Source organism: Drosophila persimilis, unplaced genomic scaffold (genome assembly GCF_003286085.1).
Source record: "Drosophila persimilis strain 14011-0111.01,24,50 unplaced genomic scaffold, DperRS2 tig00001893-arrow-arrow-pilon, whole genome shotgun sequence".
Lineage (NCBI taxonomy): Eukaryota > Metazoa > Arthropoda > Insecta > Diptera > Drosophilidae > Drosophila > Drosophila persimilis.
In genome coordinates, this window is record NW_020825590.1 from 1 (window position 1) to 14,397 (window position 14,397).

The 14,397-nt window shown below is 43.2% G+C and overlaps 2 non-coding genes across 2 annotated transcripts; both read right to left on the reverse strand.

Annotated features, from left to right (window-relative positions):
* Positions 1-1,419: 1,419 nt before the first annotated feature.
* Positions 1,420-1,598, reverse strand: LOC6604058. Its single transcript, XR_048240.1, has one exon. It is a non-coding gene; the product is annotated as a 5.8S ribosomal RNA (ribosomal RNA).
* A 596-nt stretch (positions 1,599-2,194) lies between these two features.
* On the reverse strand, positions 2,195-4,189 carry LOC6604057. Its single transcript, XR_048241.1, has one exon. It is a non-coding gene; the product is annotated as a small subunit ribosomal RNA (ribosomal RNA).
* Positions 4,190-14,397: the final 10,208 nt, after the last annotated feature.

The window sequence follows — 14,397 nt, forward strand, 5'->3', positions numbered from 1 at the left end:
CCGATACCAACGAAATTCTAATAATTTCCAACATTCCCAAAGACATTACAAAAGTACCAATCTATAAAATCGTTCCGTATCCAGACGAATTAAATAACACGTTAACAGATATGACATACGACAAGTACTACATAAAAAATGAAGAAGTATTTGTTAAAGAAACTAGATTGAAAACCAATGACAATTGTATAAAAGGAATTTTAATGCAAACTCCCACTAAATGTCCATATTCCAAAACTTTTCAAAACTTTCAAATAAACTTTATTGAACCCAATATACTAATCACGTGGAATCTTCCAAAAAGAACGCTAAATCAGAATTGTGTAAACCAAGAAATCATAGCGGAAGGAAATACCATTATAAAAATCTACAACTGTTCAATCCAATTAAATGAATTTACAATATCAAACACAATGTTAGATTTTGCCCAGAATGTTTATGTCAACAACAACATAACTAAAATAAAACCACTGTCGTATGTCCAAACTAATGAAATAATTATGCAATACACCACATATAGTAACCTATTACAAATAAGTCTACTAATTTCATTTGTCATAATTATATTAGTACTACTAAGTTATGTAGCTGTTAAATTTACGAAAACTTCTAAAAGAGTCACGGTTAAATGTATAAACCCTATAATAGAAGCAGAAGAGGAACCAACCTCAGCCACCGCACTTGACACCCCGTCACTATACCCGAGGGTAATCGCCTAGGGACAGGCTAATAACAAACGTTGGGGGAGTGACATATCCATAATTCCCCACATCCCATACACATTATGTTTATGTACAATTCATCCACCCCATCCACACAAGTAACAGGACCCCACTCAAGAATCAATAACTGTTTCTTCCCATACTCCAAGCTGGGGCCCCCCATAATATAAACAATGGACCACATTGTTTCAGCAACATTAGAATCACGCCACTCTCGAGAAATCGATTCTTTAGAATCACGCCACTCATGAGGACCAATCAAAGCTAGACATAAAACCAAGGAGTATCACATTCCTAGCTCCGTCATGTAATGCAACACCGATCGCCAGCAGTGGATGCCTTTCATCAAAGCCGACGCATCCCCAAATATCGATCCAGGCACGTACGCCACCGACACGAAGATGCAGCCGAGGAAAGCAACGCCCGAAGCCAGAGTCGGGAGTTCCAAGAGAAGGGCTCATGGAAACTAGCCAGCAGCAGAGAGATCAGTTCCGTTTGAGACAAGCAGACCGAAAGTCAAGTCGGGGAATTCATTTAAATCTTGTGACATAAAGATATTTAAGTTGTAAAATAAAAGTCTTTGTTAAAAAACTTAAAATCGAGTTGCGGATATTTAACTATATATATATATCCAATAATATACAATATGCTTAAAAATTTCGTAAAATTTTTAAACAACTTATTTAGCATAGTCTTACAACCCTCAACCATATGTAGTCCAAGCAGCACTATAAAATTAATTAAAGTACCAAACAGCATGGACTGCGATATGCGTTCAAAATGTCGATGTTCATGTGTCCTGCAGTTCACACGATGACGCACAGTTTGCTGCGTTCTTCATCGACCCATGAGCCGAGTGATCCACCGCTTAGAGTGATTAAAATTTGTTTATTCATTTATTTGTCAGATATGTCTTTATTGAAAGAAATTAAAAATACACCATTTTACTGGCATATATCAATTCCTTCAATAAATTTTAGTTTTATCCTAAAAGAATGTTGCGAAATGTCTTAGTTTTATATAAGCGATATATTACCATATTGTTAAATAATATAATATGTATTTTGGCTTGTTTGATAATTATCAATTTATATAAAAGTATTAACCTGAAATCAGGTACAACATTGTACTTTTTAGGCTGTTGCATTAACCAATGTATGCCCATAGCTATGATGGACAATACATATTCGCAACGCGTGCATACTATGGTACATATGCACACAGATTTTATAAATCAATATTATTGTAATAATATCATCAATATGTATTTATATATTAATTGCTACACACATAGAACACAATGTTATATGTATAGCTACTACTAAATGAGTATATTGGCAATATAATTAATATAAACATATAATATATACAACTGAATATATTTTATTTTACAATTATGATTTTATAAAAACATATTTTGTTTGGTAAATTGGCAATATATATATATTTTTGTTAACGGTAGAAACATACAATAATGATCCTTCCGCAGGTTCACCTACGGAAACCTTGTTACGACTTTTACTTCCTCTAAATAATCAAGTTCGGTCAACTTTTGCGAAACAACCGTAACACGCAAGGCGTCACAGTGATCACGTCCGGAGACCTCACTAAATAATTCAATCGGTAGTAGCGACGGGCGGTGTGTACAAAGGGCAGGGACGTAATCAATGCGAGTTAATGACTCACACTTACTGGGAATTCCAAGTTCATGTGAACAGTTTCAGTTCACAATCCCAAGCATGAAAGTGGTTCAGCGGTTTACCCGGACCTCTCGGTCTAGGAAATACACGTTGATACTTTCATTGTAGCGCGCGTGCAGCCCAGGACATCTAAGGGCATCACAGACCTGTTATTGCTCAATCTCATTATTGCTAGACGCAATTTGTCCATTTAAGAAGCTAGTGTCCTTATAATGGGACAAACCAACAGGTACGGCTCCACTTATATAAACACATTCAAACACAATAAACATTTTACTGCCACCATGAATGAAGGCTATATAAGCTTCAACACCATAATCCTGAAGATATCTATTTAATATATTTGAGTCTCGTTCGTTATCGGAATTAACCAGACAAATCACTCCACGAACTAAGAACGGCCATGCACCACCACCCATAGATTCGAGAAAGAGCTATCAATCTGTCTTACACACTTATGTTCGGACCTGGTAAGTTTTCCCGTGTTGAGTCAAATTAAGCCGCAGGCTCCACTCCTGGTGGTGCCCTTCCGTCAATTCCTTTAAGTTTCAGCTTTGCAACCATACTTCCCCCGGAGCCCAAAAGCTTTGGTTTCCCGGGAAGCGACTGAGAGAGCCATAAAAGTAGCTACACCCAATTGCTAGCTGGCATCGTTTATGGTTAGAACTAGGGCGGTATCTGATCGCCTTCGAACCTCTAACTTTCGTTCTTGATTAATGAAAACATCTTTGGCAAATGCTTTCGCTTAAGTTAGTCTTACGACGGTCCAAGAATTTCACCTCTCGCGTCGTAATACTAATGCCCCCAAACTGCTTCTATTAATCATTACCTCTTGATCTGAAAACCAATGAAAGCAGAACAGAGGTCTTATTTCATTATCCCATGCACAGAATATTCAGGCATTTGAAGCCTGCTTTAAGCACTCTAATTTGTTCAAAGTAATTGTACCGGCCCACAATAACACTCGATGAAGAGCACTAATGCAGGTTTTTAAATAGGAGGAATATATAAAAAAATACAAGTACTTAATTATATATAAGAACTCCACCGGTAATACGCTTACATACATAAAGGTATAGTAGTAACCACAATTGTAAGTTGTACTACCCGTATGAAGCACAAGTTCAACTACGAACGTTTTAACCGCAACAACTTTAATATACGCTATTGGAGCTGGAATTACCGCGGCTGCTGGCACCAGACTTGCCCTCCAATTGGTCCTTGTTAAAGGATTTAAAGTGTACTCATTCCAATTACAGGGCCTCGGATATGAGTCCTGTATTGTTATTTTTCGTCACTACCTCCCCGAGCTGGGAGTGGGTAATTTACGCGCCTGCTGCCTTCCTTAGATGTGGTAGCCGTTTCTCAGGCTCCCTCTCCGGAATCGAACCCTGATTCCCCGTTACCCGTTGCAACCATGGTAGTCCTAGATACTACCATCAAAAGTTGATAGGGCAGACATTTGAAAGATCTGTCGTCGGTACAAGACCATACGATCTGCATGTTATCTAGAGTTCAACCAATGTAACGATCTTACGATCGCTTGGTTTTAGCCTAATAAAAGCACACGTCCCATAAGGTCCGTGTTTTAATTGCATGTATTAGCTCTAGAATTACCACAGTTATCCAAGTAACTGTTAACGATCTAAGGAACCATAACTGATATAATGAGCCTTTTGCGGTTTCACTTTTAATTCGTGTGTACTTAGACATGCATGGCTTAATCTTTGAGACAAGCATATAACTACTGGCAGGATCAACCAGAATAATGTTTTCGTTTCGTGCGCATACGCTCACATATGTAAATATTTGACAACTCAATAATACTTTTGAATAAAAAAAAAAATAAATAAATATTTTTTATCAACAGTTTATGAGAATTTGTTAAACGATTGTGGCCATTTTTATATAGCATTCACATTCGCCATTTTTCTCTATATAAATATATATATTTTATTATATACATTTTTTTTTCGTTCAAAAATATCTTTTTATTTGCACTTAATATATTATCACACGTATATAGGCTTAAACCAATATTAATTGTGTTTAAACTATGTATTTTAACAACAAATTTAAAATTTATCCAATTTCGTATGCGTTTTTTGTGATATACATTAAATAAAACCAAACACATGAGTTCATGTGGAATGGAATTTATATATTTTGGCAATATTTGAATTTGCATATAAATCGCTTTGATTATATATGCTGGTACATTGTTGAAATGGCACTCATACAATATTTAATCATATAAGACCATTTCCAAAAATTCACGATAATAATTCGAAACAGAAATGATATATACTAAATAGTATATATCTTGGTTAGTTTCACTATATTATCTTTATTAAGATCAATTTGAAAACAAATATCTCCTATTAAACACTACTTTGAGTATAATGACAACATATAATAATATTATATACAATACTGTACCAAATATTGTATACAATACCGATGGACATCAACTGTCCATCATGTATAGGTTTTCTGCCACGCTTTCCGCAAATCGGGTATTTTTGCTTTAGAGTGCCTCTTAACAATAGTTTCTTTTCGTATTTTAATAAAAAATACAATACTATCACTTCAAAATTATTCATATATATTAAGAAATATATATATATTCATATAAAATACACAGACATTGCCGGCTAAGTATATTCCCCATATCATATGAAATAAATTAATAATTTTTCATTATAAAATTTTCATATGAAATATACCATGCACGAGACTACCACTCCCTATATAGGTTTTATGCCACGCTTTCCGCAAATCGGGTATTTTTACTTGAGAGTGCCTCTTAACAATAGTTTCTTTTCGTATTTTAATAAAAAATACAATACTATCACTTCAAAATTATTCATATATACTAAGAAATATATATATATTCATATAAAACACACAGACATTGCCGGCTAAGTATATTCCCCATATCATATGAAATAAATTAATAATTTTTCATTATAAAATTTTCATATGAAATATACCATGCACGAGACTACCACTCCCTATATAGGTTTTATGCCACGCTTTCCGCAAATCGGGTATTTTTACTTGAGAGTGCCTCTTAACAATAGTTTCTTTTCGTATTTTAATAAAAAATACAATACTATCACTTCAAAATTATTCATATATACTAAGAAATATATATATATTCATATAAAACACACAGACATTGCCGGCTAAGTATATTCCCCATATCATATGAAATAAATTAATAATTTTTCATTATAAAATTTTCATATGAAATATACCATGCACGAGACTACCACTCCCTATATAGGTTTTCTGCCACGCTTTCCGCAAATCGGGTATTTTTACTTGAGAGTGCCTCTTAACAATAGTTTCTTTTCGTATTTTAATAAAAAATACAATACTATCACTTCAAAATTATTCATATATACTAAGAAATATATATATATTCATATAAAATACACAGACATTGCCGGCTAAGTATATTCCCCATATCATATGAAATAAATTAATAATTTTTCATTATAAAATTTTCATATGAAATATACCATGCACGAGACTACCACTCCCTATATAGGTTTTCTGCCACGCTTTCCGCAAATCAGGTATTTTTACTTGAGAGTACCTTTTAAAAATAGTTTCTTTTCGTATTTTAATACAAAATATTATACTATCACTTCAAAATTATTCATATATATTAAGAAAAATATATATACGCATATAAAATAAACAGACATTGCCGACTTAGTATGTTCCCCATATCATATGAAATTAAATTAATTATTTTTCATTACATTCATCATTCATTTACATGAAAGATATCATATCAGCTGGTATCTTTGCTTTAATTTCACATATACACGTAATATATCTATTTATATTAAATACATTTTTATATTTTCTATATTTATAATCGCATTATGATTATGCTATAATGTTATATTATATATGAGAAACATTCCCATATCCATATCCATATCCATATAAAACCTAATTCATAATCAAATCATGCTCATGTTATAATATAACATATAATATTATCACATTTTATATACCAAAGTATTTAATTCTTGCATTCATATCACATATCATTAAATTCCAATATTAGAAATACTTCCAAGTTCCACATACGATCACTCCATGCTTTTTGCATTCATATTATTTCATATATACATTCACATTTGCACATATGCATATACACTATGTTTCGTGTGTTTACATAATACAATTTTTATAAGTATCATTTCATATGTAATTAAGTATAACAAACTTATAATATAACATTATATTCATATTCAAGCCAACGTAATTTATATAGGATAAATAATTTATCCATATTTATATAAAATATATTCTTTTTAATATATATATATATATATATATTACCATTTATAGGTATATATTCATATAAATATATAAAAATAATTTTCATATATAAAGAATAAATTTATATATATCGAATCATCAAGCAAAGGATAAGCTTCAGTGGATCGCAGTATGGCAGCTGCTCAACCACTTACAACACCTTGCCTGTTACAAAAGTCGTTTACAATTGATTCTAGGCTTTGTCATTGTATTAAATAATGTTTTTATATGCAACTAGCGCGGCATCAGGTGATCGATGATCCTCCCAATTTACTATGTTACAAATTACATTGGCATCACATCCATTGTCGTTTATAAAATAAATTATAAACTTTTAATGGTTTAGAAGCCATACAATGCAAATTGCCCCTTATTTATCATTGCAGTCCAGCACGGATACGACCTTAGAGGCGTTCAGGCATAATCCAACGGACGTAGCGTCATACCACTGTTCGCTCGAACAAGTATTGTGCCATTGGTCCGTACCTGCGGTTCCTCTCGTACTACGCAGGAATGCTGTCGCAACAACGTTTTGTCATTAGTAGGGTAAAACTAACCTGTCTCACGACGGTCTAAACCCAGCTCACGTTCCCTTGCATGGGTGAACAATCCAACGCTTGGTGAATTTTGCTTCACAATGATAGGAAGAGCCGACATCGAAGGATCAAAAAGCGACGTCGCTATGAACGCTTGGCCGCCACAAGCCAGTTATCCCTATGGTAACTTTTCTGACACCTCTTGTTAAAAACTCTTTAAACCAAAAGGATCGATAGGCCGAGCTTTTGCTGTCCCTGTGTGTACTGAACACCGAGATCAAGTCAGCATTTGCCCTTTTGCTCTATGTGTGGTTTCTGTCCGCACTGAGCTGGCCTTGGGACACCTCCGTTATTATTTGAGAGATGTACCGCCCCAGTCAAACTCCCTACCTGGCAATGTCCTTGAATTGGATCATACCTGAGTAATTGGAGTTATACCAAATTTTCAAATTGAAAATACATAAATGCATTTTCTCATTAAAGAATTTGTTTGCGATTATATAACAAACTCGTGATACTTTGATCAAGAAGCTTGCATCAAAACCCAATACCATAAGATATAATAAATATATCCGTATAATGGCTAGGAAATGATACACGTTCCATTTAATCAAGTAAGTAAGGAAACAATAAGAGTAGTGGTATTTCATTGTCGATACCAAACCGAAATCTAATATCTCCCACTTATGCTACACCTCTTATGTCTCCTTACACTGCCAGATTAGAGTCAAGCTCAAAAGGGTCTTCTTTCCCCGCTAATTATTCCAAGCCCGTTCCCTTGGCTGTGGTTTCGCTAGATAGTAGATAGGGACAGAATGAATCTGATCTCTCAGCTTTATTTTACGTGGCGGTTCCTCAGGGAGGGATTTCAACCACGGCGTCTAATGTTTATTTGCAGCTTAGCCTCGATTAGTGCGATATATTTACATATATCACGCCATCACGCACCACCGCTACATACGCAGGAACCTGGTACAATGCGCCAGTTAGCGCCCCTAAAAAGAAGCTATAGCTATGTACATAGCGACTCTTCTGGTACCAATTGAAAGTATCCTGGTCGGGCATACAATCCCCCTTGGTGAGGGGCGAGGTGTATCTAACACGTCTTCCGATCTATGGGTCTCGGCACCCGGTTGAGAGCGCAACTCCACGAGGAGCCTAGCGGCTCTCCCCGCGTAACGTTTGGGTATCTTCCACAGCCACCACGATACTCCCACTAGGGGGCCGACCTCAATGTGCAGCCTTGGAACTGCACAACCCGTGGTACCGATCTTAAGGACTCAGCTCGATCCTCCCTTTTAGCCCCGACCGGCCTGGATAGGGAATCCACCCAGCCCGTGCGCCGCTTGCGCATTCAGCAGCTGTTGTCGCCTGGAGAACGCCAGTCCGGCGAACCTTTCGAGAGTCCGCATTCTCTCCTGAGAAGCCGTCACATCGGAGAAGGTCCAGTCGCCATCCGTGTACTGCACTCCAAGTCCATCGAGGTCTCGCAAGTCTGTATAGAGGGGACAAGCACATAGGAAGTGCTGCCAATCCTCGCGTTCTGCGCCGCATAGACATGCTGGCGTGTCGCTAAGGCTTCTTCCATGCAGAAATGCATTGAGCGATCCGTGGCCCGTCAGCAGGAACCCAGCGCGCAGCGTGAAGCCAAACCTTCGTTCGCTGTAGACGAAGCCTGCGTTCGGGATGAAGCGGTGCGTCACCCGTCCTGGGGAGTCACCATCATCCCATCTGCGTTGCCACTCGCACAACAGGTCTTCGTCTAGTCGCGCCATCTTCTGCTTCCAGCTAAGATTTGCCAAATCTTCGCCGTACAGCCAATCGCTCTCCTCCAGCGGGTAGTCACGCTTTAGTTTGAAGCTGATTGCCAGGCGTCTGGCAACCAGATCAAACGGGGGGGCTCCAGCTAGTACTTGCAGCGCCATGGTGGACACTGTTCGGCATACCGGTAGGCATCCAATCAGGACGATCCTTTGGCACGCAAGCAGATGCCTCCTGGCAACCACTTGCGTCGTCGTCACGACAGACCAAACCGAGGCACCAAATAGTGCACAGGGCACCATGAGTCCGGCATATATTGTCCGCTTTGCGCGGGGACTGAGTCCCCAGTCGACCCGCAGTACGCGCGACAATGCCCCTACGACTCCGGTCAGCTTATCACGCAAGCCCGTGATGTGCGGAAGAAAACTCAACCGCTCGCCGACCGTGATGCCTAGGTACCGATACTTGCACTTATATGGCAGGTTTGCTCCAGCAAGCCGTACCACTGGCGGCCGTCTAAGTATGCCTTTGAGCAGCATGATCGCCGTCTTGCTAGTTGAAACGGCAACGCCGACTTCAACTCCCCAAGCGCCTACGATGGACATTAACTCACCTCCTTTTTGTTCGAGCTCTGATCGGGCATTCCCTTCGATGAGGAGGAGCAAGTCGTCAGCATACGCGCTGAGCGCACCAAGGGGCTCTAAGCGCTGGAGCAACACGTCCATTAAGATGTTCCATATAAATGGACCACTTATGGACCCCTGCGGGCAACCTCTTGTCACCGGAACAGTGGCTACTCCATGCCTACTGACGATGCTCGCACTCCGGCCGGAGAAGAAACTTCGCCACAAGCTTGCTTCTCGGCATCCCAGCTCAAGGAGGCGGCGTAGTGCAGCATTCCACTCAACGTTGTCGAAGGCTCCCTTGAAATCCACGAAGACTCCGAGCACGTATTTCGACCGGCTGGCCGAAACAGTACTCACGACGTGTTTCCAAGCATCCTCCACACAACGTCCTTGGCGAAAGCCAAATTGCCATCTGCAGCCATCCGGAATGGTGTCCTTCAGACGATTCACCATGATGCCCTCAAGCACTTTGCCCAGCACTGGCAACAGACAGATACCCCGATATGAGGTAGGATCGGTCCGGTCCTTATCGGGTCCCTTCAGGAGTGGAACCACCCTGGGATGCTTCCATTCCGTTGGGAAATACCCTGTCTCCAGGCAGCGGGAATACATCGCTGTCATGTGCTGAGGGATGGCACGCCACAATGCCTTGCAAATGGCACCTGTGATGCCGTCCATGCCGGGAGAGCGTCTGCTCTTCAACCTGGCGACGCATGCATCAACCTCGAAAGCTTCGAGGGCCGGTGGAGCCTCGATCGGGATGGCAATGTGTGCATTCGTCTCCGCAACAGGAAAGAAGTTGCGAAGGAGCACACCCGCACAGTCGCGCCATGTTGCGACCAGCCTACCATCCGTTCGAAGGCATCCAATCTCCGTGCTCTTTTTGCGGCCTCGGCAAATCCTGTAGACGTGCCCCCATGGATCATCTCTGTTCTCTCCCACGAAGCGTCGCCAGTTGTCTTCCTTCGATCTCAGGATGAGCTTCTTGTACTGCGCTGAGGAGATCCTCAACGCGAGCACAAGTTCCTCTGCTGCGTCGGTCTCATGCCGACGAGCGTCCTGGAGCCTTCGCCTCAGTCTCCTGACCTCTCGGCGTTTGGAGTGTAGTTCGGCAGTCCACCAAACTACTTTTCTCGCGGCTCTCGGTGTGCTGCGTCCCAGCACTCTGTCGCACACACTGTGCACTACAGAGCGCAGTGCAGACACTTGGTTGTCCAACGGCGATTCGGCGATGTCTTCCGGTAATTCGGCAATCTCCCTTACCACTTCCTCCTCGAACAATCGCCAGCGCGCATTGGAAAGCTTCCATGACGGCACAGGAGCAATGGGCTCAACTGTGTCGTTCGGGTCAGTCGTCACCACAACATGGATCATGTTGTGATCGCTGGTGTCCCATTCCTTCACTTCCCAATCGTATGTGGCCCACATAGTCGCAGCTTGGTTGACGATTGTCACATCGATATCGCTTTGGCCTCTGCGGTTATCGAATGTAAACACCCGACTGGCTTCATTGAGCACGCCGGCTCTCATCTCGGTTATCCACTCAGACAGCAGCTCACCCCGTGCATAGTTAGCTTGCCCCCGATTGTGTTCGGAGAGCTTGCCAAACCACGCTGGGGATACTGCGTTCGCGTCGAGCCCAAAGATGACAGGAGTGCGGCTGCCCAGCAGCAGCACCGCATCTAAGTACCTGAGGTACGGCGCCAAGTCGGTGTCGAATTGGCAGTACACGGAGCATAGGAAGATTGAGCCGAATCTTCCCGTAACTCTGACGCATACTCCAAAATCCGTGGTAAGGGTCTCCATTGGCATGCAGATGGCGTCCGGTTCGTCGACGATGATAGCAGCTTTTCCTCGGCGGTCCTGGAAAACTCGCATTCCAGAAGGAAGGCCGGTAATCCGCCCTGCTCCATCGACGTACGGCTCCTGGACCAGTGCGAACTGACGGCCAGAGCTGCGCATGATGGCTCCGAGTTCCATCACAGCCGCTCGGCCACGGCCACAATTAGCTTGGATGAAGCTAAACATTAATGTCTAGCTTGCACCCTCGCCAGTACCGCTCCGTAGATCGGGCACGCCGCTGACAGCATGGAATGTGCTGCAGGGTACCCCTTGAAGCGGCAGTTGCGGCAGTCCACGGGGTTGGGACACCGTGCAACGTTGTGGCCGTTCTGTCCACACCGGTGGCACACGTTCTCCTTTAGGCGACATTGCGACACCTTGTGGTCGAAGCCTGCACATCTGTGGCAGGCGTATGTTCTGACCAAGGAGCGGCAGCGGCATCTAAACCACTTGATGTATACGCATTCGCGCAACGCCTCCTGTGCCTTTGCGTCGACCTCTAGCGTCACGTTGATCGTGGCGCCGTCGGTGACCGACCAGGGTTTACTGCCCAGGTGAACCGACTTTTTGAACTCCGCGGCAGTCATGGTCTCCTCCAGGTTCTTTGTGAAGAGCTCCTCCATGAACTCTTCCGGTGTTATGGACGTGTCCACGTCGTACACCACGACCTGAGGCTTGGTCTCCGGCCTCTTCTTGACCTCCAGTCCCGCTTCGGTGAATTTGCTGCTGGCCACTACCTTCCTCAGTTCGCTCACTGAAGGGGTGCGAATAATCGCTCCTCCGCTCTTCAGCTCGCGAACCTCGTGGACGCGGACTCCAAGAGTCGGCACCACGGTCTTCTTAACACGCTCCACAAGCTCCTTGCTGGTCTCCTCCGGGTTTTTGCTCTTTATTAGAGCAGACCAGGTATCCCTAGGCTTTGGGATCGGTGCAGCGACGGCGCTCGGTGCGGGCAGGCCTGGGAAGGCTGTCGCATACGCAGCGGTTGTGACGGCAGTGGTGCCCGAGTGGGCAGCAGCAGCGGGTCTCGGTGGAGGCGGCATCCTTGCCCTCTCCTCCAGGCGCACCTTTTCCCCAGCCAGGGCCATGACCAACTCGTCGTACCGGTTGGTCGCGACGAGGATTTCCATTGAGGCCTCGGGCGGCATCAGCCCCTTAAGTACAGCCTTGCTCACCGCCATCCTTATCGCAGACATTTCTGCGATGATGGCCGAGTAGCCTGCCGCGACAATGTCAGTTGCCGGGCATGTGGCAGCGGTGGTGGCAGCGGTGGTGGCAGCGGTGGCGGCAGCGGTGGCGGCAGCGGTGGCGGCAGCGGCGGCAGAAGTACTGGCAGCGGTGGTGGCAGCGGCAGCGGCAGAGGTGGATGGAGCCTGCTCAAAGGGGAGCGACGTTGGCGGCGATCTCTCGGCTGGGATCGGCCGCTCTCCAGCTAGCCCAATCCCAAGCCCGATCTTTTTGGCTCCCTGTTTGGCGGCTGAGGACTTCGGCCGACCCCGCCTGCGGGCGGGAACGCTCGACGACGAGCTCGCCCCTACACTAGCCACGCTAGTGTCGCTGGCGTCGGCCTCCGTCTCTATTTCCATAGCCCGGCGGGTTGTGGCTACCTCTATTGGCGTGACTCAACTAATCGGCACTTAGTGGAGACTCGAACCAACTTCTCAGCGGAGACACGAACCGAACGCTTCGAACTCGAGCCAAAGCTTCGAACCAAAGCTTCGAACTCGAACGTGCTGTCGAACTATTCCGACTTGTTGTCGAACTATTCGCACTTGTTTACGAACTAGGGTTCCGCACGTGGTTGTTTTTAGCGTTTATTTTGCAAATATTAATTTGCAAATATCTGCTTTGTTCTTTCACCAAATTAACACCCGATTTCACTCACGAACAGCGCGTGATCTCGCGGCAATTTTGATATATTTTCCACTTGGAAAAATCACTTTTTACTTAATTCGAACGACGGTATAGCGGACCGCTTGAAAAACACGTCTGCTTCGAATGGCAGTCAAAAAGCAACTAGTAGATAGGGACAGTAGGAATCTCGTTAATCCATTCATGCGCGTCACTAATTAGATGACGAGGCATTTGGCTATTTTTTTTTTTTTTTTTTTTGATCGCTGAGGAAGGAAAATCTTCAAAGATACTAGTGGAGGCCAAACCCCACTAGCATGCACGATTCATGATTACGAAGTAATCACGCATACGTACTAAAAACCCACCTCAAGTTTTACAACCACGATGTTTATACCTAATTTCACATTTTGCCTAGGTAGCAAGCGTCTTCTCTCCAACATAGTGTATAGGCTAAGTCCAATCTCGAGTGTAACCTGCGAGATACATGAACTGTCTGAAGCAATATAGTCCGCCTGTTACCACTCTGGCGCTAATGACATTGCTGTCACCGGATGAGATGAGACCCTTTGCTATCAATCTTCTAACGGATTGATTGCTCCAGATCCCACGCCAGTTTAACGTCGCGGATAGGACTTCGACGTTGCCCGACACTCCGAATTCTCTCCGCAGTGCAGATATAACTTCCGGTCTTTTATATTTCTCAACTTTGCGATGGTGCACATCGTCGAGAAACAGTCCATCCGTTATAATCTGCGCATCAATCACGCAAGCGTGATTGTCACGGATACACACCAGGTCTGGTTTACTTACCGAGGTTTCCAGCTGCAAACTTGGTTCGACGTGTACTGTGTGGCCCTTCTCCTCAAGAATCCTCTTAAGGTTATTGACTACACAGTTATGTCTTGCTACCCGCCTCCCATGCGTACGGTAACAATTCTGCAGGATGTGGTTTGTTGTTTCGGGAGCATCACAACCTGCACGACATTGCCGTTCCAATTCATTTCTGCCCCTC